Here is a 24,628-nt window from a genome sequence, read left to right as displayed (position 1 = left end):
TCGTGACTGGAGCTCCTCCCTCAGGCTTCTGACCAAGCATGGACCAGCAGCATGAACTACACTGGGAAGTTGGGGTGAGCTGAATCAGTGCTTTATCCCATGACTACCACTTCCTTGCTCTGAAAGTACCTCTCTGGCTACTGTGAGGTGACCCTTCTTTGTTAGCTGTTAGTTGGATTACTGCTACTACAAGTGCCTCATTTCATTCCAGTTTCAGACTTAAACTACCAGGGGACCAGCCAGAATCAGACACAGCCCATATCAAATCCAGTCTCAGATACTTACTAGTTGAGTGACCCTGGGCACTTAGCCTCTGTTTGCCTCAGTTTCCTCATCTATAAAAATGGGGATAATAATAGCACTTACCTCCCAGGGTTGTTGTAAGGATTAAATGAGATAATATTTGTAAAGTGCTTAAAACAGTGCCTGGCACATAGTAGGAACAATAGAAATGCTAGCCATTATTATCAGAACTGTCTTTGACCACTGCCAGACTCTATGGTAAACAATAGCCCAGAGACTTTATCCATATAACCTTAAGAGCTAGACTTCATGAGACATGTAAAGAATCTCCCCAGACAAGAGTGGATCAGTTCTCAACCCTGGTTCCAATCCAGTCAATAAACATTTATTAAGCACCTACTATGTGCCAAGGCACTCTGCTGAGCACTAAACAAAAAAAAAAAAAAAGCAAAAGACAAACCTCCACATTCCAGGAGCTCACTGTCTAATAAGGGAGTCAACAAACAAATATATACAGAGCAAGCTGTACACAGGATGAATGGAAAATAACAAAGCTAAGGTACTAGAATTAGGAGGGGTTGGGAAAGGCTTCCTAGAGAAGATAGGATTTTAGCTGGAACTTAAAGGAAGCTAGGAGAAAGCATTCCAGGCATGGTTTTCTCTCTTTAACTCTTATCAGCTGGGTCTGTGCTGCAAATTACAAGAATGGCAATCTCTTCTTTCCAAAGAGACATATTCCAATTTAACTCACCTTTAAAGGTGGTCAGATTCTTTTTCTCTTTAAAACTAGTGACCCTGCTGGCACCTCTCAGCAAATTATGAAGTCAGTCCTGCCAGATGCTATTAGCCTTTCCCATTTTAAATCCCTTTACATTCATCCACTTTCTTATACTCAGATTTTGGCTGATCACTATGACAAGGATGACAATGTTAACTAACACTTACAAAACACTTAAAGATTTGTAAAACAGTGCTGCAAATTTTATCCCATTTGATCAACACAAACAACCCTACAAGGTAGATGCTTATCCCCATTTATTTGATGGGAGATTATCCTCATTTCTCAAACGAGCAAACAGAGGCTGAGAGATTAAGTGATTTGCCCAGAGCTGAACAGCTAATACGGTGTCTGAGCCAGGATTTGAATACATGTCTACCAGATTCCAGGTCCACTACACCACCTAGCTCATAGCTGGTTTTTGATATAGCTCACATACTGTCCCTTCCCACCTCCCCACCCCAGCCCTAGCCAAGAAGGAAGTGTTCCTTATAAGTGTTCATTATAACTTGACAGGACCATACCATATATTACCTGTTGAGGTTTAGAAGTGCTGGGACCCCAAAATCAGAACACGCGGGGCCTGCCTGAAAGAATTTGACCCAACCCCTCTTTCAGCCAAAGACAAGGTTTATTAGACCATCTCTCATATTGGGCGACTCTTAAGGAGTCTGAACGTTAGTGAGCTATTGGCTGGATTGTAAGAATCAGAGCATCTTAATGGAGACAAGATGGACTTTGTATAGAGAAAGACTATGGGAGGGATCTAGAAGTGGCCAAGTAGTCTATGAGGCACTAGAACTTCAGGGACCTGGACCACATGGCCAAGGGAGATTGGAGCCTAGATAGGATTAAGGGTGGGAAGTGGCCTGGGGCCATAGGGAAGTAAAACAATGGAGGGCTAGGCTAGGTTAAGGGTACCCGAATTGGGAGATTGGGTGTAGCCACAATGAAAGGCCAGTTGATAGGGTTATAGCCTTAGGCAAATGCTAGAGATTTGGCCATGTGGGAAAGTCCAGGGTTTTTCCTTTTTGGGGTCTAGATCCCAACCTCATCATTACCTTTAGAGTGAACACCTTTCCCTAGCCCCCCAGTTTCCATCAACAGTTAGGAAAGGACCATTTCTCCACCATTTACCTGCTAACCTCATGCCATGCCTGCTTTAACAGTGAGCAGCTAATTGCTAGCATGCCTCCTTAAAAAAAAAAAGTCTTTGATTTTCTGAGCTTCCCAATTTAAGCTTGTTTATATTTTATGCCAACAGCGTCTTCACATATGCCGTGCACAGATTAGCACTGTCACATCATTTCAGTAATAAAAATAATGTGTGGTAAAAATCTTAGACTTTTCCTGGGTTGGCAGAGGATCCTCAACCGTAAATTGAATGGGAAATGATAGTGCTTCAGATGAAGCCCATCCTTTTTTTTTCCCCTAAGCATCACCTTCATTGCCATGGTGAACCTCAAAATAAATTGGTAGTTGAGGGCAGTGGATTAACATTTAGAAAAGTGGATTAACATTTTGGCAAAAGCAATCGTTGCAATTCACCTTCAGAGATTCTGCTTGTGTTATTAGGACGAAGTGACTGCTTTCTCTTTCTCCTTCTCCCATCCTTCCTTTTTCTTTCCCTCCTTTCCCAACTCTGAGACAGAGACCTTTCTCAGGTCTCCCCCTTTAGACTGTGACCTCCTTGAGGGCAGGAATTGTGTGCTTTTGTTCCTTTGTTTTTACCTTTCTTTGTATCCCCAGTACAATGCAAGGTACATAGTTGGTGTTTAAAAAGTGATTGTTGACTGACTGAGGTCAGCGTTGGCCAAAACTGGTATTGGAAAGGAAGATGTCTTACTCTCAGGGTGTCCAGGGTGTTATTAATGTTGTTTTTGTTGTCTTTCAGTCGTGTCTAACTCTTGTGATCCCGTTTTGGGGTTTTCTTGGCAAAGATACTGGAGTGGTTTGCCATTTCCTTCTCCAGCTCATTTTACAGATGAGGAAATGAAGCAAACAGGGTTAAGTGACTAACCCCAGGTCACCAAGCTAGTAAATTTCTGAAGCTGGATTTGAACTCATGAAAATGAGTCTTCCTAATTCCAAGCCCAGTGCTTATCTAGTCAATCTCTATGCCAGCTGAATATGTACCTTGAGATATATCCTAAACTATGTATCCTAATGAGACTTAAAGGTCTCTGATGCATTTTAAGTATAGGGTAGGGGCACAGGAGTGGGCTTCCATGTTTGGCACTACATTATGCTCTTGTTATCAACGACCTCCAAGACCATCAGGATTGGGGAGTTAGCTCAGGACAAGCTGCCGTTGCCCACTGCTTCCCCAGTTGCAAGCCAGCCAAGAGTTGAAATAACAGGATATAGCTCTTTTAGAGTGAAGGAAGAAATTCCTTTATTCAATTCTCACAAGAATCAGGTGCACTCCCTCCCAAGAAGGAGGCACCCTGAGCACAGAAGTGAGAGCCAGCTTTATACTGTTAGTGTGGTCCCCTTACCCCTCCCTCCAAGACTCGAATTGGTTCCAATCTGATTGGTTACGATCAAAAGTTTCACAATTGGTTAGGTTCACAATTCCATATTCTAATTAGAGAAATTTCAGTCTGAGTTACAGTTGGTGGAACATCCTGATCCTTTACTTAGCATATGCATGAGGTTCACTGAGCCTAAGTAGTAGCAGATTCTTGTGCTTGGACATTGACCCCCAACCAGCTTGGAATGGTTGGGCCTCGGATTATAAAGACAGGAACCCTGCTGTCTCAACTGGCCTAAGGAATGTCACTCTCCCCTTAATTAGTTAGCCATTCAGCACCTTTCCTGTTTTTTTCGCAACTTATGTGGGAACCTAATAATTCAGCATTTCTCACACTCAGAAGATAATATCCATGAGGATGTGGAGCATAGAGTTGGAATAATCTACAAACTGGATAATAGATCCCTAAAGAGTCAGGAATTGACCAGCTGCCTAACCACTTTGTAAACTCAAACTGATGAAGATTGGTTTCAGTACTGTGGAGGAAAGGTACTATAATGGCCCTGCATTCTTTGTAACTGCTTTCTCGTGATGGTTTGGATTGAGCATTCCAAAAGTCCAAGAATCAGTTCTGCAAGCCCAGTGGCCCACAGTTTCATTTGGGCAGCTGCATGCTGAAGACCCCTTAAGAGGGCCAGGGCCAGCGCCAGAAAGTAGTCTGAAAGACCATCCTGATCTTTTGCATCAGTTTGTTTGGCAAAACCATGAAATCCAGTCCATATGTTTAAGTTGTTCCTTGGCTGATTGCCTTGTACAGTTGATGATATGCACTACAACGAAGTTTAAAAAAAGAAAAGGAAAAATAAAAATTTGTTTCAGTACAAATCTGTTTTAGAGTAATTGCCACAGTTGTGTGCCAGGAATATATGTGTCCATATAAATTCTCTTGTGCATGCACTCAGAACAGTATATATGAATGTTACTCATGATTTTACTGTGTTATGTTCAGGGGGAGCCTGTCTTTTATTTTTATTTTTCATTCTCCAGGAAAGACCCAAGAACTTTACTAATTTGGGAGACTTACAGTAATCCAAGAATAACGTATAGAAAGGCCTGAACTAGGGTGGTTGCTATGGAAAGGGAATGTAAAATTGGATTCAAAAGATATTTTAAAGGAAAAATCACCACATAAATCAGTTAATAAACATTTATTAAGTGCCAGGCACTCTGTGCCTGGTGTGCCAGGCACTCTGCTAGGCACTAGGTATACAAATTAAAAGAATAAAACAATCCCTCTTCATAAAGGTTTTACATCCTAATGGTTGAGACAAGAATCTATAGAATGAATGTAAAGAGAATACATACAGATATCTATAAAGGAATTAAATATGAAATTGAGGGAATGAATGATGGAGTTGAATCTTCAAAGAAGAAAGGGATTCTGTGAGGCTGAGGTGAGCAGGGATGGCTACTGCAAAAATACTATGTAAAATGATCTAGTTTGAGTAGATGATCTCAGAGGTCCCTTGTAGCTCTGACATTCTGATTCTGATTCTATGACTCTAGTATTGGACACAGGTGACCTCCCTTATATATCAGCACTTGCTCTCACTCCCAAGATCCTTGCCTTTTAGACACCTTGAACTAGATTTCCTGTAGACATCTCAAGCTCAACATGTTTAAAACAACTAATTATCTTTTCCTCAAAACTCTCCCCTCTTCTAAACTTCTTTATTGATGTTGAGTGCAGTACCCAATTACCAGATCATAGCCTCAGTCCATAATCCCAGAGGTATAAACAGACCCTCAGCGCATAGAAAAGGTGATTCCAGAGATATAGAGCCTTACTCTATCTACATAGTGGAGTCCTGATCCTTACATATCTCAGCCAGAAATCATGGTACACAAGGAGAGCACCATGCTTTTGTATTAATATACCTTATGCATGCCTTGTTCCAAAACTCATAGATTCAGCACTGTCAAGCCAACAGGCAATAAGACGCAATCTTCCATGGTGCTTAGAATATAGAGATTGACTTTAATCACCTTCTTCATTATCTAGGAAGCAATATAAACAGTGACTGTGGCCTGTGAGCCCAATGCATCAATGACACCGTGCCAAAACTTGAAAGTCAGAATGCTGATTAGGTGATACAGCTTGATCCCTGGCCCTCTGGGGCACCCCAATCAGGCATGTTTCATTTCCAGGTCTTCTAGAACCAGATCCAGCAGATATCAGCAACTGCTGATTCTGTATCTGACTTCCCACAGAAGCTATTACAGTTCTTCCCTTCTTTTTTCTTTTTCTTTTTTTGTAAGGCTATTGGAATTAAGTGACTTGCCCAGAGCCACACAGCTAGTAAGTGTTATGTGTCTGAGGCTGGATTTGAACTCAGGTCCTCCTGAATCCAGGGCCAATGCTCTATCCACTGCGCCACCTAGCTGCCCCCTTCCCCTCTTTTCGCAAGTTTCCCACACCTTTCCTTTCCCCTACACTCTCAGCTAAAGACCTAGCCTTTTACCTTACTGAGGAAATTAAGGTCATTTCCTGCGAGATTGTTCTGTTCTTATCAAAATCCCTTGACATCATCCTTGACTCACATCCCCTTCCCTCTATTCTCTGATAATGAAGTGGCCCTTTTCCTTGACAAGGCCAACATTCCTACATGTGCCTTGATCCCTTTCTTTCCTGTCTTCTTCTCTAGAAGATTCTCCTCTCAATAATCCCCTGCTTCTCTTGAATCTGCAGCCAATCTTTCTCTCCTTCTGTGGTCATTCCCCACTGCCTCAAACTTGCCCAAGTCCCCCCTTCTTAGAAAAAATAAAAATAAAACCTTTACTAGAGCCTATCATCCCCTCTATTGTCCTGTATCTGTCTTCCCTTTCTTTGCCATAAAAACTTGTCCATATTTACTAGTTGACCCTTCTTCTTCTCCTCTCATTCCTCTTCAATCAGGCTTTCTGACCTCATTACTCTCTCCAAAATTGCCAATGTATTCTTCATTACCAAAGGATAAGGTTCCCTTGTTCCTTGTCCTTCTTTACCTTTCAGACTAATTGGACCCTGTTGGAGACCCTTTCCTCCTGGATGTTCTTTCCTGTCTGAGCTATCATGATGCTGCTGTCTCCTGGTTCCCCTCTTACCTTGTCTGACCACTCCTCAGTTTCCTCTGTGTCTGCTTTTTACAATTTTATAACACTAGTCCCCTGGAACCTTCCTATGTCCTCCCATCTCTCTGCCTTTTAATTTGGTGTTTCTAATCTATGTTTGGTAACTAGAATACCAATCTTGTTAGAATTGTCTCTAGCAGAGTAAGTGGGCTCTGAGAAGGGCCTCTATGACTAAAGGGCATGAATTTTTCTAAATTCTTATTTTGGCTACTCTGCCAGCCTCCAGTTTTTCAGCTGTCCCTTACAGAGATGTCCTCTAGAGAGACAAAGTGTTCATATAATAGATGTTTTGTTTGATTAGAATCAATATTTCATTAATTAGTGATAACCAATTAAATAAAACCAGAGAAGTTTTAGGTAGGTAGAAAGGAAGGGCTAAGCATTCCATGTGAGGGAGGAACAACATGAATAAAGGCTTGGAGACAAGAATGAATGTGCTTGTTTAGCTAACTATATTTTACTCTGTTCTTTATAGCAAAGGTAAAGCTCCAGTGAATATTTAACAACATATTTTTTTACCATCCCAAGTTGTATTCCTTCCTGCCGCTTACCCAGCATCCTTCTGTATTACCTCACCCAGTTACCAAATAAAGGGGAGTTTTCAGGAAATACCAAGCAATGTTATTGGGAGCCATGGGGGACAATGGCACAGGACCATCCAGCATGGTGTGCCCACATCAAAGAAGGCACCATGCTTTATGAGTAAAGTGGAATTACAGTTGCTCAAAAGAAATTTGAGATGCACAAATTTAGAGCCATCTCCCATCCCAAATGTTCATGGACTATTTGTCCCTCACTTATGGTAGAGCCTTCCAAGCTTGTATTAATCTGATCAGCCACAGTCAGACACACTATACTTTGACCCTGACATTTGATGTCATTTTGGGCCTCTTTTAGTACAAAGGATAACAATGAACAACTACTTTTTTCTAATGCAGTCTAGCTTCTTTATCCTTCCTTCTCATCTCCCCTACCTCCTTGGAAGCCAGCTTTGGCCTGGAAAACTGACGCTAAAGGCCAAATAGAAATTATTTTATTTATGTGTATATAAAAGTTTGAGTCTGTGTTTTCCATGTGCTGGTTTCAGAAAGGGACTTTAATTGTCTCATTCATGCAACAGGAGGAATCTCTGTTGAAAGGGGCATATGTTCTAATGATTGCCCTCAGTGACCAGGAAAACCCACTATAGACAGCTGATGTTTGGGCATGAGAGCACATGCAATAAAAGAGATTGGGGAGACTTTGATCAATCCCTGCTCCTTACTGGAATGCAGTGACTGGAAGGACCTTTTGTCTTTGCTATTCTAAGAGCAGCTTCCATTCTCTGATGCCAGGTAGCACTACGCCAGGGAATAGAGCATCATCTCTGCAAAAGGCAAAAGAATTCTCATCGATTCCGTGTATGTGTGTGTGTGTGTGTGTGTGTGTGTGTGTGTGTGTGTGTGTGTGTGTTTAGGCACAAGTCTCCAGGGACACTGTCCAGTTTTCACAGTGATCAATTCAGGATAACCAGCCATTTGTTTATGTCAGAAGGATTCTTTGGACCACTTGATCCATAAGAGAAATTCTGATTCAGAAGGGATAGTAGCTTATGTTTTCAAGAACACAGATGCTCCAAGTACACTAGGAACTGCTATCAAGACCAAACTTAGCCAACATTGTACAGTCATTAAAATTTGGCTTTGAATTTTTTTTTTCCAGTGCTCCCACTTCCCTATCTGGTTCATTCAATTATACCAGTGATTCTCAAAGTGATATCTAAGGACCACTGGGGGTCCCAGAGATCCTTTCAAGTGGTCCATGAGATCAAGACTTTTCATATTAATACTTGGCAAAGATACTGGGGTGATTTGCAGTTTCCTTCTCCAGCTCATTTTATAGATGTGGAAACTCAGGCAAACAGAGTTAAGTTTACTTGCCCAGAGTCACACAGCTAGAAAGTGTCTGAGGGCAGATATGAACTCAGAAAGATGAGTCTTCCTGACTTTAGGCCCAGCACTCTATCCATTGCACCACCCCAAATGGAATTCATTATAACCCTTCACCCTACCCACTTTCCACAAACCCACCTTTCTTCCTAACCTCTCAGTTTCTCTTGAAGGTAGCCAAAACTTTCCAGTCACCAAGGTTTCCAAGCGCCTCACTTTCCTTTACCCAAAGTGCTCCTCGATTTCCTTTACCCAACATACCCAATCAGTTGCAAAGTCTTTTCAATCTAACTTCCACTTCTCCTGAATGCCTCCCCTTCTTTTCATTTTCATGGCTATCCCTATCACCTCTCACCTGAAGTATTTTAATAGTTTACAAATACATATGTTATAATATATTATATATCATGTATCTATATGCAATATAATATGTTGAATACATGCACATTGTAAATGTATATATATGTTACGTGGTTTATATACTATTATACACACATACATAAATACATATATGTTATATTTACCTGTATGTGTACGTGATATTTCCCTCCTCCTCTATTAGGATGCAAGCTACTTGAGCACAATGACAGACTCTTTCTTTATCTTTGGACCAGGGTGCTTTCCATAGGACTTTGCAGATAATGGGCACTTAATAAATGCTTGTTAGGTAAATAAATATATGGATGAATTCTGTTATCCTCTCAGACTTATTTGCATATTAATAGAAAACTGGAATAGAGAAAACCTTAAGATACAAGGGAGTTAATCTCTAATGATGGAATTTGGGGCACAGTATCTATCAGTGGAGGAAGATATTTGAGTGTAGATAAGATCTACCTAAACATCTAACATTTCAAATCAAACTACTTAGCTGGCTACCTATACAGAGAACAACTTTGCTCACAATACCACAATGATTTCATTGAAAAAAAAATTTTTTACAGACCTGTGGTTATATTAGTAAGAAATTCCCTGGAAGTCAAAGCTACCTCCCCTTATGTAAAACAGAATCTCTTCTGTAACTTACCATCTTAGAGAAGTCCTTGAAGCACCAAAAAGTTAAGTGATTTTCCTATAGTCACAACTAGTATGTGTCAGAGGCAGGGCTTGAACCCTGTTCTTCCTGATTCTATGGCCAGCCCTCCATCTATTCTTGCATTTTGCCTCTCTTTATTTGTTAATGAAATTCTCTTAGCTGGGTCTGTGCTTGACCCTAATAAGGGACTAGATAACTGAAGTGTCAAAGACATGATTGATTATTAAATTCTTTTTCCCCCCTCCTGTTGGCAGCCCTACAGCATAGAAAACTTTATTCCAAAAGCCTCCAGCACAAAGCTCTCAGCGTTTGTTATAAATGTCATGTGTGATAAATGCCAATAGAAGTGACTTACAAATGAGTTTCCTCTATTACTACAATCTATTCAGATCCTTTGTTAGAAGGTGACTCCAGGTGAATGCAGTGGGTGCTTAATAGCTACTAAATAATTAAAACAAAGTCATAGATGGAACAATTAATAAATTTAAGAGGAACTTGTGGGGGGAGGTCTTAGAGTATTTGCAAATTTTCTATTAATGTTTAATTAACACTGCCTGCAAATTTTCTATTAATGTTTAATTAACAGTTGCCTGCACCCCCTTAGTTAATTTTGAATTGGAGAATGAATTCAGAATCACATGGTAATTGTTTCACAAGTTATTTAAATGGAAAAATTATGCCTGGCCTGCAGTTCTACATAGTAATCTGTTTATTTTTAAATATCCTAATATCTGGGAATTGCATTGCACCATGTGTAAATGTACTTTGAAGGGACTGCAGTGCCTTCGTGTTGTGACATTAGGTAAGGAATTATGGATCTTGAAACATAGCTTATTACTTTGTTTCTTCTAATTTCAAAATGAGCCTTGCTAAAGCTGAAATGACTGCATATTCACAGTAAGGGGGTGAGGGAAAAAAGATAAGAGGATGAGGGAGATGATATTGCTGGGGGGGAAAGAATGCTTTTTTTTTTTTTTCAAAATGATTTTTGTCTCTGGCAAAGCAGCCCACTATATTCACATGACTTTCTGTAGAAAATGATGCAAAAAAATCATCTCACATACAGTGAATAAATGTAACATGTTAGCTTGGATTGCAAAGATAGCATCAGCACCTTTATCCCTGGGTGGTTTGGGAGTGCACAGCCTTAAGTGAAGCAACAAAGAGCCCTAGATTTGGAGTCAAAGGACTTGAGTTTCAATCCCAGTTCTGCTACTTATTTCCTATGTGAAATCAGACAAGCCTTTTTTAATTTTTCTTCTTTGGGCTTTAGTTTCCTCATCTTTAAATGAAGGTATTGGATAAGATCATACCTAGCCTTGAATTTAATGGTCCAATAAAATAAAAGGAATATTTAAATATGGCAAAAAGGTTCTGAATTTGGAGTCAGAGACCTGGGTTTAAATCCTGGCTCTGGCATTTACTTCATAGATGACCTTGGGCAATTCACTTAATTTTTTAGATCTCACTTTCCTATTCTGTAAAATGAGGAGACTGGACTAGGTGGTCTTTTATATATTTTTTAACTTTGCATCTATGATACTATGATCACATGTACACTATCTGTGTTTGGACTTCCCGAAAGGAAAATTTTGTCTCTGTCCTAAGGTGGCCTGAACTCTTCTGTCTCCTTCTAGGAGGAATAGTACAGTTACCAACTTTATGTGTTCGATGATTCAGCAAAATATTTGTTAAACATTTACTATGTGTATCTTCTACCTATATTGATTGATTGGCATCGTGGGAGCTTGCCCATCTTCATTTGTAGAGGTGGTCTGAATGGAGTACTACCCTGAGCCTACCTCTTCTTATTTCCATAACTTTAAGAGTCAATGAAAGAAAAAAAAAATTGTCCTCAGCCTTGGAGTAACAGAATGCTGGTGACAGATGGCTATTCTGTGGCCTGAAAGCACTGGACATATTTTGTGTGGCTTGCTTCAAGTTCTAGCATCTGCAGCATTCACTCATACTGGGGATATCCATGATTTCCATTTTTCAAAACTTAACTGAAAGGGCATTTAAGTGAAGCAGACATTTAGTCCCAGGCAAAATCAATCTTGCTACAGTGAGAAAGGACTGGGCCCTTTTATGACTGGTATTTGGAGTTGATTTTGAGTACATGTTGACTAAACTTCCTCTCAAGGTAACTAAAATTAATAGCTTGTGTACTAATGAATGAGGAAAGCAGAGAGTCAGGGAAAGCTCTTTTAGGTCCACTGTAAATCTTTGGAGTTCACTCACTAACAGATCAGAGAGCAAGTCTCTATGGGGCTTTGCTAAGCCCAAGTTCCAACCATGGGAGCATGCACCTGACCACAGAGGAATAGATTAGATGTCCTCTTGAGAGCCTTTCCAACCCTATAATCATAACCAAAAAAGAATGAGTAAAGCAAGGAGGTAGGGGTATTTTGTGTGTGTGTGTGTGTGTGTGTGTGTGTGTGTGTGTGTGTGTGTGTTAAAAATAGAGGGTGGAAAAGTTAACTTTTTTAAATGGAGTGGTTATAGCTATCCACACAAGAAAAACAAGTGGATGTGTAATGCCTATTGTCCAGATTTTGCTGAGCCATTGTGTGGAAAGACTTTAGAGCTTATCTACCAGTCTGGTATAGACACTGGTATAGACACTGTGAAAAGACAGTTAGCTAGGTTTATACTTGAAGAGAATGGGCTGGATTGCTTTTGAGAAATGGCAAATTTCTTTAAATGACCCCCAGCTTTTCACTGATGCAAAGGCCCATCCATTTAACACCAATATTCTTCTGCTGGTGGTGCATGGCTGTGAGTCACAGGACATCCTAGTCCTCTGAACAATTGAAGTTGAAGGTGACAAAAGAGCAATAGAGAGATGGCTATGAACCTGAAAAGAATGCAACCTATTATAAGCAATTTTTCAAGAGAAGCAGTGTAAATTATATCATCAAAAAAATATTGCTAAAGAAGGAAAAGGGCTGGTGAAATAACAAAAACTAGGTATACAAATGGATAATCTGTATTCTGTAGTATTCCCTAGAAAATCTATGGATATCCTTATAATTTCCAGAAACATAAGGAAGGCCCTCAGCTTCTTGGATGGAAGCCCTTTGAAGAACTTGTGGAAAGACAGGGCTCAAGTCACCCAGGATAAGCAGGCATAGACCCTCTCCTGTCTGTACCTCTGGAAGGGATGCCCACATTGATGAGATCATTGATCAGTTGAAATTTGGACCTGTAATGCAATCTGCTTTTCTTTTTTATGCCCTCAGATCCTTCCTTCCTATTCAATGTCTCATCCTTCTGCTCTTGCTCCCTCCTTTGACCTTCACCCTCCTTCCCTTGGTGGTTGGGGATAGAGGCCATTCGTAAATGACTGTTTTACTAGTCTTCCTGACCCAGGGCATCAAGTCAGCACTTGGATTTAAGTGACAGATTCCCAGTTGTAAGAAGAAGAGCTGTCTCCCAAAACTTCCCAGAAAGCATTAGTATTTTCTGTGGATTTGTCTTTATGGAGGGTTTACCATAATAATTAGAAGCTAGCCAACCATTTTTCTTATTTTTTCCTTCTCCACTACATAACATACCTGCATGAACTCTTGGGCCTTATAAATTCAGTTAGTCACTTTGCCTGACTGTTTTCATTTTTAAAGGAGACTTATGTGAATCAGGAATTTAGGCTTTGTCACAAACGTAACTTTTTCCCGTACTGGATTCTAATTAATATTCCATTATATAGGATCTCCTCATCATCAGTTGATAGAGAACCCGAGAAAAGACCTGAAGGGACTTTTTAAGTGACTCCAGTCTTGAGTTGGTCTGTTATTAGATTTCAGTGTAACCTTAAGCAAGTCACATCACTTCATGGGGCCTAGTTCTTCAGCTTTAATATCAGAGGGCTGGATGAGGTAATTTCTAAAGTCTTTTTCATCTCTAAGCCTTTGGTAAATGGCTATCATGTGCAGAAAACTATGCTAGGTCCTGGGGAAGATACAGCACTTCGAGTCCAGTAGGATGTAACCCTTAACACAAATAATTATAGAATTGTAGAAATATAGAATAATATACATGATAAGCACACAAGAGAGGTACAAGAAAAGTTCTATGTTAGGTCCAAAGGGGAAAAGATCGTTCTCCACTGAGGTAATCCTGAGAAACTTCCAGGGGAGGTAGCATTGAAGGGCTTTAAAGAAGATGTATTATTTCAACAGGGGGTAGGGACACAGAGTTGAGGAGAACATTTTTGGCAAAGGAAATTATGTAACTAAAGGTATGGAAGTAGGAAATCCAGGGCATGTGGAAGAGTATGTTGAGATAAGGCTAAAAAGAGAGAATCACAGGATAATAATTTAAAGTTAAACATTTAAGACCTTTAGTTCTTTTTTTTAAATTTTTCTTTTTTTTTTTATTTTTTAGCAATTGGGGTTAAGTGATTTGCCCAGGGTCACACAGCTAGTAAGTGTCAAGTGTTTTGGTCTGAGTCCAGATTTGAACTCAGGTCCTCCTGACTTCAGGGCCAGTGCTCTATCCACTGTGCCACCTAGCTGCCCCCATTTAACACCTTTATAATGAAAAAATTGAGGCCCAAACTGAGATTTGAACTCATATCCTTGACTCCAAATTGAACACTCTAACTGCTTTAACACAGACATAAGACTGTGGAGGCCAGGCTAAGGAATTCAAACTTTATTATTATTTTTAACTGCTTTTACTATGAATTAAGAAATCATTAACAAGCATGGACATTTTTTAGTCAAAGAAGGGCCACAAGAGGGGATTTACATGAAAGCACAGATCTATTATATGTAGCTCATTCCTTTTAACGTAGATAAAATTTAAAATGATAGTGCCATCATTGTCCTCCTTCTCTGTGTCCCCACTCTAAACCTGTCCTCACTCTTGTATGTATATTTAAAAAATATTTCATTGATGCCTATTTCTTCTCTTCCCTTTCTTTTGTACCACTGTCATTGTCCTCCCTGCCCAACTTTATCCACATCTTTTTAATAAAACTAGAGTCAAGCCAAATAAATGTGTGTTGTAATGATCCTGTACCTACAGTCCCATCGCCTCTCCACCAAGAGAGGTGGGAGGGATGCTTCATCATCATTCTTCTGTAGTCCTGCTAGGTCATTGTTTTGATCAGAGTTATTAAACGTTTCAAAGTTGTTTTCCTTTACAATGTTGTAGACATTGTATAACTATTTCTCTTGGCTCTACTTATTTTGCTCTGAACCAATTCATAAAAATCTTTCCAGATTTCTCTGATGTCCCTTTTGTCATTTCTTATGTCATAATAATATTCCATTATATTCATATATCATAATTTGTTCACCATTCCACAGATGATGGGTAACCATCTTGTTTCTAGTTCTTTGTAACTATGAAAAGCACTGTTATAAATATTCCTATACATTTTAGTCCTTTCCCTCTGTCTTTGCTCCCCTTAGGATTTATGAGTTGTAGTGGTATTGATAGGTCAAAGGTGAACTTTCTTCTGTTGGCAATAAAAGACCACCAACTGGTTTCTATAATAGCGATGACATGAACAGATGTATGCATTTAAGAAAAATTAGCTTAGCAATGTTGTGAAAATGGAAGAAGCTCTGATAGTCCAAGCTGGTGGTAATGGGGACCTCTATTAAAATAGTGACCATGGGAATTCAGAGGAGGGACAGATGCAGGAGATACTGAGGAAGTAGAATCATAGGACTTGGAAACTGACTAGAAGTGAGGGGAAAGGGAAAAGTGAAAAAAGATATCAAAGTTCCAAATATGTTAGACTGAATGATGAAGATGCCACTACTAAAATAGTAGCATCAGAAGAAAAAATTATATTTTGGGGAAAAGCTAGTGAGTATGGTTTAGGAAATGTTGAACTTAAAATACCATTAGGACATCCAATTGGAAATTCAGGTCTGGAGTTTAGGAGAGGTCAGGGCTGAAGTTGTATATTTGGGAGTCATTTACATGAAGTACTAATTGAAGCAATTAAAAACTTGAATTACTGAGATTGCCAAAATATAAAATATAGAGAGAAGAGGACAGAGAATAAGAGGTTGGGAAGATTAGGTGTGTGCAAAGGAGGAAGAGGAATATTTAGACAACTAGGCAGAGAACCAATAGTCTAATGATGTCATGGCCCTCTTTGAGAAGGAAGGACAAACCACAACCTGTGAGTAGCCCAAGCTGCCCCAGTGGAGATCCAGCTGGCCAGTTCCAGTTGGGTATCTCCTCTCCTCTTCCCCCCTCCCCTATTAGCTACTAATATTTTATTGTGTTAAGTCTCTATGTACATTTTGGTTTTACCTGTTAATTGACAAATTTACAATCCACGTTATGGGTGGTTTTTTTGCTGTACACTCATTTGCTATGCTATTCCTTCCCCTCTCCTCTCCTCTCCCTCCTCCCCCATGTGAGGTATAATACCCTTACCTGAGGATATTCTGCCCAAAGGAAGGTAACCTACCTAGTTATTTTGGTGTTTATAGGCTAGATTTCTTTCTTAAAGACCATGCCTTAAACCCAACTCACTCCTATCTTAGATTGGACAACAATAGGTCCCTGCCCAAGTACCACTTAATGGTTATTTTTTGGGCCTTCTTGGCTCTCAGTAAATGTAAATAGTAATTGTTTCTCTTTTGGCCAGCAACCCTGAGTGTATTCTCCTCCCAGTTTTTATTTATTTATTTTATTAAGGGGGCCATCCCTTGACTGTCTTCTTAAACAGGCCCATTCAGTGAATGGGCATTGCTTTACTCAAAGTGAGAACCTGAAAAGACCTTAGCTTAAAAGATGCAAGTTCTCCCACTGCATCCTGGGCCATCTCTAATCCTGATCCATATCTGGCCAATGGACCTAGATGGCTGTGGAGGAGAAAGTGAGGCTTGTGACTTTGCATAGCCCTTCCTCACTCAAATCCAATTCAATTGCAAGTCATGTCATTATCTTCTTGATAATGATATCAAGGACCATGAGGTCCTCTTTCAAAATGGAGGAATAACCACACACCTTGGAAGTCAAAGAAAGAGAGAATATATCTAAAAGGAAAGGGTTTTAAACAGCATCAAATGCTGCAGAGAAGTCAAGAAGGATAAGAACTGAGAAAAGGCCATCAGCTCTAACCAGGAGGTGGAAAGTGATGGGATCCCAGGCACAGATAAAAGGATTTTCAATGGCAGGGAGGTTGGATACCTCTTCCTTTGAGGCAAGCTGGTTATGGTTGTCCTTTGTGCTTGAAAAGAACTAAAATGACATCACTATGTCAGGGTCCAGGTACAATGTGTCCTGCTGTGACTGATCAAACCAATATGAGCTCAGAAGGCTCTACCACAGTTTGGGCACAAATAGTCCATATGAATATTTGGAGTGGAGATGGCTCTAAATTTTCACATCTCACATTTCTTTTGAGCTACTGCAGTCTGCTTTGCTCATAGAGCACAGTGCCTTTTTTGATGTGGGCACAACATGCTGGGTTGTCCTGTGCCAGTGTCTCCCATGTCTCACAATCAATTCCAAAGTTCTTCAGAGAGACCTTGAGAGTATCCTTGTATCTCTTCTTCTGACCTACAGTGTGACCACTTGCCTTATTTAAGTTTTCCATAAAATAGTATTTTAGGCAAACAGATGTTTGGCATTTGAACAATGCAGCCTGGACAGTGGAGTTGCATTCTGCAGTAGAATTTGACCGCTTGGCAGTTGAGTTCGAGAAAGAACCTCTGTGTTTGGTACATTATCTTGCCAGGTGGTCTTCTGAATCTTCGTAAGACAATTCAAAGGAAAACAATTCAGTTTCCTGGCATGATGCTGGTATACTGTCCAGGTTTCACAGGCATATAACAATGAAGTCAGTGCAACAGCTCTGTAGACCTTCAGTTTGGTAGGCAATCTAATACCTCTTGTCTCCCACACTTTCCTTCGGAGCCTCTCAAATACTGAACTGGTTCTGGCAATGCATTCATCAACCTCATCATCTATGTGGATATCCCTGGAAAGTATACTGCTAAAGTAAGGTAACTTATCCATAGCATTCAAAATTTCTCCATTTGCCATAACCTATGGTTCCCTGAATAGTAATGATGGCTGGTGGAGAACCTCTGTTTTCTTTGTGTTATCAGACCAAAATTAGCATAAGCATCAGAGAATTGATCCATACTCCAAACTAGAGGTAAGCTGGAAGATAGAGAATGGATAATGATATTGATAAATTTTGAGATGTGGAGGAAGGGAGTTTGTGTCAAGTGGCCTTGATCTTCTCAGTGCATTAGAAGACTAAATCATCTACTATACTTGAGGGTATAGAAATGAGTTTGGGTGCTTGAGAAGCAAGGAAAAGATTTGTAATAATAACTGTTAGAAATGAGATAGGATTTAATTTCAAGATGAATGACATTCACACACACCCCACATACTCACCAAAAAGGACACATCATGGTGTATGATTGTGATGGAAGACTATTGTGCTACTAAAATGGTGAGCAAAATGGTGTCAGAAAAACCTTGGAAGACTTTATGAACTGATATAGACTGAAGTGAACAGAAACAGGAGAACATTATACACAGTAACAGCAATATTGTGAGGATGATCAACTGTGAAAGACTTAGCTGATTCCAGATGATGAAAACAGTGATGCAAGATGATTCCAAAGGACCCATGATGAAAAATGCTATATATCTAACTCTAGGGAGAGAACTGATGAACTCGGAGTGTATATTGAAGCATACTTTTTTTTTTTTACTTTCTTCATTTTATTTATTTCTTAGGTTTGTGTGTGTGTGTGTGTGTGTGATTTCTTTCGCAACATGGCTAATATAGGAGTATATTTTGCATGACTTCACATGGATAGTCTGTAGGATGGAGAAGGGATATGAGGAAGAGAGAGAATTTGGAATTCAAAATTTTTAAATGAATGTTCAAAAAGGTTTACATGTAATCAGGAAATATTTAACTAAATAATGTGTGTGTTTTTTAAAAGGACGCATCAAAAAGGGGCTGGGTTTCATTGAAATTGGGAGGTATGAGGGAGGAGAAGAGGCAATCCCTTCCAGAAACTGCTAGAACACAGAAGCAGGATGTTTTTGTTTAGCATAAGTTGGGAAAGGGGAGTTTGCAAATAGTAGGATGGGTTTTAGCCAGATCTAATCAGCTCTGGGCTATCTTGGAGGTGAAGGCAGGGCAAAAACAAAGGACCTTAGTATGTCAAGGCTGAGCAATCAATTACTGATTGATCTATTCTGTCTTTAGGCCCTCCATCATCCTCCTCTAATTTTATAGAAAAGGGTAACAGGTTAATTTCAGGTTAATTAGCAGCAGAAAGATAGAATTGCTTCAATCTTCATTCTGGTTCCATCAGTTCTTTCTCTGGATAACATTTTTCATTATGACTCCTTTGGAATCATCTTGGATCATTGTATTGCTAAGAATGGCTAAGTAATTCCCAGTTGATCATCATTGCTGTTACTGTGTACAATGTTCTCTTTGTTCTACTCACTTCATTTCACATCAGTTCATGTAAGTCTTTCCAGGTTTTTCTTAAATCATCCTTCTCATCATTTCTTACAGCACAGTAGTATTCCATTACAATCATATACCATGAGTTCTTTAGCCATTCTCCAACTGATGGGCATCCCCTCAATTTCCATTTCTTTGCCACCACAAAATGAGCTGCTATAAATATTTTTGTACAAATAGGTTGTCTCCCCCCCCTTTTTTTTAAATCTCTTGAGGATACAGTCCCAGTAGTGCTATTGCTAGATCAAAGGGTATGCAGAGTTCCAAATTGCTCTCCAATATGGTTGGATCACTTTACAACTCCACCAACAGTGCATTAGTGTATTTCATTCTTCAATAGCCACAGTTAGTTACTGTGGGTAGGATGTACCATATGTACCTGCTGGACAGTTCACACCTTCTTAAACCTTGGAATCAGATTGGATATCACCACCCTTGTTTCCTGTTCCACTTTAATTTTCTAACAATACTTGCTCTTTATCAAAGCAACTATCCCAAAACCTAGCTTTGAAAAGATATGACATTGAAAATGTGAAAGTTCAAGGAGTTGCTGGCGTAGGTGAGAATACAAGAAAACATATCTCTAGCATTCTAGAACATTCATTGAAAGGAATGTAGAATGATCCAATGTTGAAATTATGAACAATCTCAAGCTAATAGTTTGTGTGGTGCCTTGTGGATATCCCCAGCCCTGTGAGTTCACTAAGGAGCATGGGACTGCTATGACCCTACTGTCTAGTTTTATGTCCTCAACGTTTGTTAGCTACAGTTGAGAAAGGTCTTTTCCTTCACAATGCCAAAGTGGGCTTCAGAATGGCCAGACCATATCAGATGCATCCAGTCTCTTCACTGAATCACCCAACTTGAAAGGCATAATGTACCAGTGCTCCATCTTACACACATTGAGTAAAGCTGGAGGTTTAAAAAAAATAGAAGTTATAGTACAGGATTTAATTGAAAAAAGCAAACTTTAGTAGTGAGAGGGAGGAAGAAGTTAAAGAGTTAGGACTCGGGTGTTTTACAATCTTTTGTGACAATATGTCAGATAAACTTTAGTGGTCAGGAAACATGTATTACTTGTGTTTGAATTTTTGTGATATACATAGAAATTGCTTAATAAATATTTATTGAATTAATTAATCAGCAAGTATTTATTTCGTACCTACTGGATGTATGGTGAATGACAGTGTGGCATAATTGGAGTCAGGAAGACCTGGGTTCAAGTTCTGCCTCTAGTGTACATGTACTAACTGAGTTACCATCGTCATGTCATTTAATCTCTCAGTGCTCCAGGCAGCTATGTAAGACTATAAATTTCAGATGAGTTTATGATTTTCAGACATGAATCAGAGTTGTAGAGCTTTAAGGGACCTTGGTTTTCCATCAACTGTCATTTCCTCCAATCCCTCATTTGTTTTGTTTTGTTTTATTTTTAACTTTTTAAAAAATTTCTGAATGTAATGGACACCAAAAAAAAAATGGGAAAGCATTTCATATACGAAGTAGACCCACAAAAGAAAGTTCCATATCAAACCTTGAACCTCTATTAAATGCAGCTTCCTTAAGAGTACATAATAAATTCCAACATGTTACTTTCACAGTTGTCCTACTCTCAGTGTTTCCCTCTGAACTTCCTCCTGTTTTTTTCTGTGCATTTTAAAGAAATGCTTCCATGGCCTTCTTTTGTTTCTTTTCTTCTTTTTTTTTTTTATCATTACTATCACCAGTTTCCCTCTTCCTCACAATCCCCTCAATAAATAAATAAATAAATAAATAATTATGTATATATACATGTACATATATGTATATATATAAAATAATCCTTTTAACAAATAAGAATAGTCAAGCAAAAAAAATATTCTATATATTTTCCACATGCAAAAATGTATGTCTTTTTCTGCATCTTGGCTCCATCACCTGTCTAGAGGAGGTGGGTGGTCATCTGGAGCTGTGGTCATTGTATTGATCTGAGTTCTTAAGTCTTTCACAGTTATTTTTGTTTACCATGTTGTTGTTGCCATATAAATTGTTCTTCTGGTTCTACTAACTTAAGTCTGAATCAGTTCATACAAGTCTTCCCAGGTTTGTCTGTTTTACTATGCTTTTCACTATTCCTTACAGCATAACAATATCCCTTTACATTCATAGACCATAACTGGTTAAACTTTTCCCCAACTGAAGGGTACCTCCTTTGTTTATAGTTTTGTTCCAACAAAAAGAGCTATCATTTACATATGGGTCTTTTGCCTCTTTCTTTGATCTCTTTGGGCCAAATCCTTCATTTTACAGATGAGGAAACTCTGGCAAGAAGTGAATTCAGTTATCCAAAGTTATACGGCTGAAAAGTAGAAGAGATCATTGTGTTTTTAGTAGACCACACAAAGCAGTTTAGGTCTTTTTTATTATCTTTGGATGACTTTTCCCATTACTTTCTTTTTCTGCTTTTTTCTACACTCATATTGTGCCCAGAATAAAATTTATTCCTTCATTCATACCACTTTGAAAGATCCCGTGAAGCATATATGCCATGACCCTTAATGTCCAGCTGGCATGCAGTAAGCTGCAATGAGGTATAGGGCCTTGTGGAAAATGAGGATGCTTGTAATTCTACAATGTTACCAAATAATGAGAACCAGTATAAATTCCAGAGTTTTGCCCTGGTTCACTTTTTCTAGGAGGAAGCTTTGTGTGATCTTAAACTATCTGCAAGATGATTAACCCTAAGGTCAAAAATTCATACCCTCAGCTTCCTGCTGAGGCTGAAATTACATTAAAAGAAAAAAAAAGAGAATTGAATTGAGAAGTAAATGCTATTACATAGAATTAAAAACTTCTATAAAAATAATACTACCTGTATATGGAGAGAAAATGAGAGGAGTCAGCCAATCAATAAACATTTATTAAGCTCCTACCTTATGCCAGGCACTATACTAAGTTCTGGGGATACAAATAAGAAAGTCCTTGCCTTCAAGGAACTTACACTCCAATAAGAAAAGGCAACACACAAAAGAAAGCTAAAAAGCAGGGAGTGAGGGCACTTAGTGCAGGAGCATGGTGGGGAAGTCAAAGAAGTCTCATGAGTGCAGCCAGGAGTCCAAAATGACAGGAGGAAACCCCCCAATAGCAAAGATAAATGATATGTCCACAAGTGGAAACAAGATTTGTTTGTTAACAAAGAGAATTGGGTAGATGTCAGTCCTTGAGAACCCTATTCCTCCTAGTGCAAATTAAGCGTGTCCTAAGGCCACATGTATGCTCTGAATAGTTGGCAACTAAAATGACATCCACATAAGAGAGATTGTCCCCGGATTTTAATTGAACTCACCAAAAAGATTTTAAGTTTTCACTCTATGTAGAGCATAGTATCAGGTGTGAGGGAGCTATGTAGTCCCAGTTCTCTTTTACCTTATGTGTAAGAAGAAAACACGCTCTTCATCTCCCCCAATTCTGTGACAATACATTGTACCATGTATCGGACCTTGTTCCATTGTAGCAGTGACACCAGGGACTGGATGAAATAGAAAAAAATCTAATCCTTCACTGTGCCTACTGCTCTCTTCTGAATATTCATCCTTTTTCCTAAGGGGAAGAGGCAATTGGCAGTGTGGCCTAGAGACCTTGGTGATGTAAGAAACAGAAGAAATAGCCGTGGAACCTCACATTTCAGGTTAACTTTCTTTCATGCCTCCTGAATACATGCCACAGGTAAGGCTGCACTTGCTCTGTTTTTGATACCACATTGTCCGTTTGGACACAAATAGTCCATATGCCCAACCTGTGGTAGAGCCTTTTCTGAGCTTGTATTGTTCTGATCAGCCCCAGTCAGATACATTGTACTTTGACCCCAACATAGTGATGTCATTTTGGTCCTCTTGGAGAATAAAGGACAACAACCAACCGTCAGTTTGAACCACTTTTCTTCTTTAAAGATTACAAAGGAATATTGCACCCAATAGCAATAATATGTTCCTTTTCTAATAAAATACAATCAAGAAGACAGAGCAGCCAGCCTCACCCTTGCAAGAGGGGAAGAGGTTATGATGTTGCCATCTAATGTGAAGTGTGACCACATCTCTAAAGATTGAGGCTACTGGTTAAGGAGTTGACTATGTGGTAGCATTGGAGAAGGAAATGACAAACCACTCAAGTTTCTTTGCCACGAAAAGCATAGATACTCTCTTTATATTTTTTATAGCAAACTTATGACGACTTCCCCTCACTCCTTGACCAGTTTCCTCTTTCCTTTATAAAATCCAACCCATCCTTCCAAAGAACTTTTTTGGAGTTGAATAAGGGAAGAGATTGGATTTGTGATTTCATTGGTATAGGAATTTCCAAATGAGGAAACTCATTAGCAGAGACTAAGAATGCAGCATCTACTTTGAAGTTTAGACTTAGAGAGTAACCTGGGACCCTTAAAGGTTAAGTGACTTGCCAAGGGTTTGGACATTGTCAAATAGCTAGTTTTTGTTGGGGTGGAGGTCCCTCTTGAACACAGTTTTCCTGGTTGCAAGGCCACTTTTCTATCCACTATACCATATTGCCTCTCTTTGGAGGTTAATTCCTAATTTAATTCATGATTACTTACTCTATTAATTATGATTAAAACCAGAAAGCTTAACTGATTAAACTGGCTTTTAAAAAACTGGGAACTTTTATGTTCATTTCAACCCCAAGAGAGTCTTTACTACTGGACCCCTGGCTGTTTATCATGGAAATGGCAAGTCTTAAGTGGAGCAGAATGAATCAGGCCCCTTAATAAATGTAAAACCATTGCAGGTCCTGAAAGATCACCATTCTTTCATTTACATAGGAGAACATTATATATGACTTTTAAAAATAACTTTATAAAAAGAATTAGCATGGCATCGTAGAAAATGTCACTTTCCCAGGAATCAGGAAGAGTTGGGCTTAAGTTTACCTCTGACACATACTGGGTGACCCTGCACAAGTCACTTAACTTCCTAGTGTCTCATTGATCATTCTCTGACAATAAGTTGCAGAACAGTTGTTGCATTGGTAGAAGGTATTTCCTCTTCAGCACTTTCCTCTACCAATGCATTCCCAGGCCCTGTCCAAAGCAAAACATGGAGCCTGTCTGTCATTTGAGCCTCCCTTGCTGTAAATTCTTTGTGTTTCTGTTCCATGTGTCTTGTTTTCTTTCCTGTTTCTCTCTCCTATTCAAATCAAATGAGATAATATTCTAAGATGCTCGGCACAGTGCCTGGCATACAGTAAGTGCTTAATAAATACTAGTTCCCTTCCTCTTCCCCTATTCTCACAACTTCGCAAGGCAGTTCCTCTCCCTACTCACTAATCCATCTACTCTGTATATCTTTTATATGTACCAATTTATGCACATACTGTCTTCTCATTAGACTATTAGCCCCTTGCAAGTTTTGGTCATAGAACTAAGACTATTGGTCATAAATCTAGATCTGTAGGATCCTAAATTTAGAACTGTAAGGGACCTTAGAGATCATCTAGTCCAACACCCTTGTTTTACAGGTGAGGAAAT

General features: G+C 39.3%; 1 protein-coding gene across 3 annotated transcripts in view; it reads left to right on the top strand.

The window, feature by feature from the left end:
- Window positions 1–24,628, top strand: part of FARS2 (phenylalanyl-tRNA synthetase 2, mitochondrial) — a 611,417-nt gene that overhangs the window by 542,796 nt on the left and 43,993 nt on the right. Inside the window, exon 7 of one of the 3 annotated variants that reach the window (XR_003569237.1) lies at window positions 22,695–22,815. The exons of the other annotated variants lie outside the window; for them this stretch is intronic. The gene's annotated coding sequence lies outside the window, so the exon portion shown is untranslated. The remainder of the gene's footprint in view (window positions 1–22,694; window positions 22,816–24,628) is intronic. 3 annotated transcript variants of the gene reach the window in all.

The sequence above is a fragment of the Vombatus ursinus genome, unplaced genomic scaffold (genome assembly GCF_900497805.2).
Source record: "Vombatus ursinus unplaced genomic scaffold, bare-nosed wombat genome assembly UNPS02000577.1, whole genome shotgun sequence".
Classification (NCBI taxonomy): domain Eukaryota; kingdom Metazoa; phylum Chordata; class Mammalia; order Diprotodontia; family Vombatidae; genus Vombatus; species Vombatus ursinus.
This window is presented reverse-complemented; position numbering and strand designations above follow the sequence as displayed.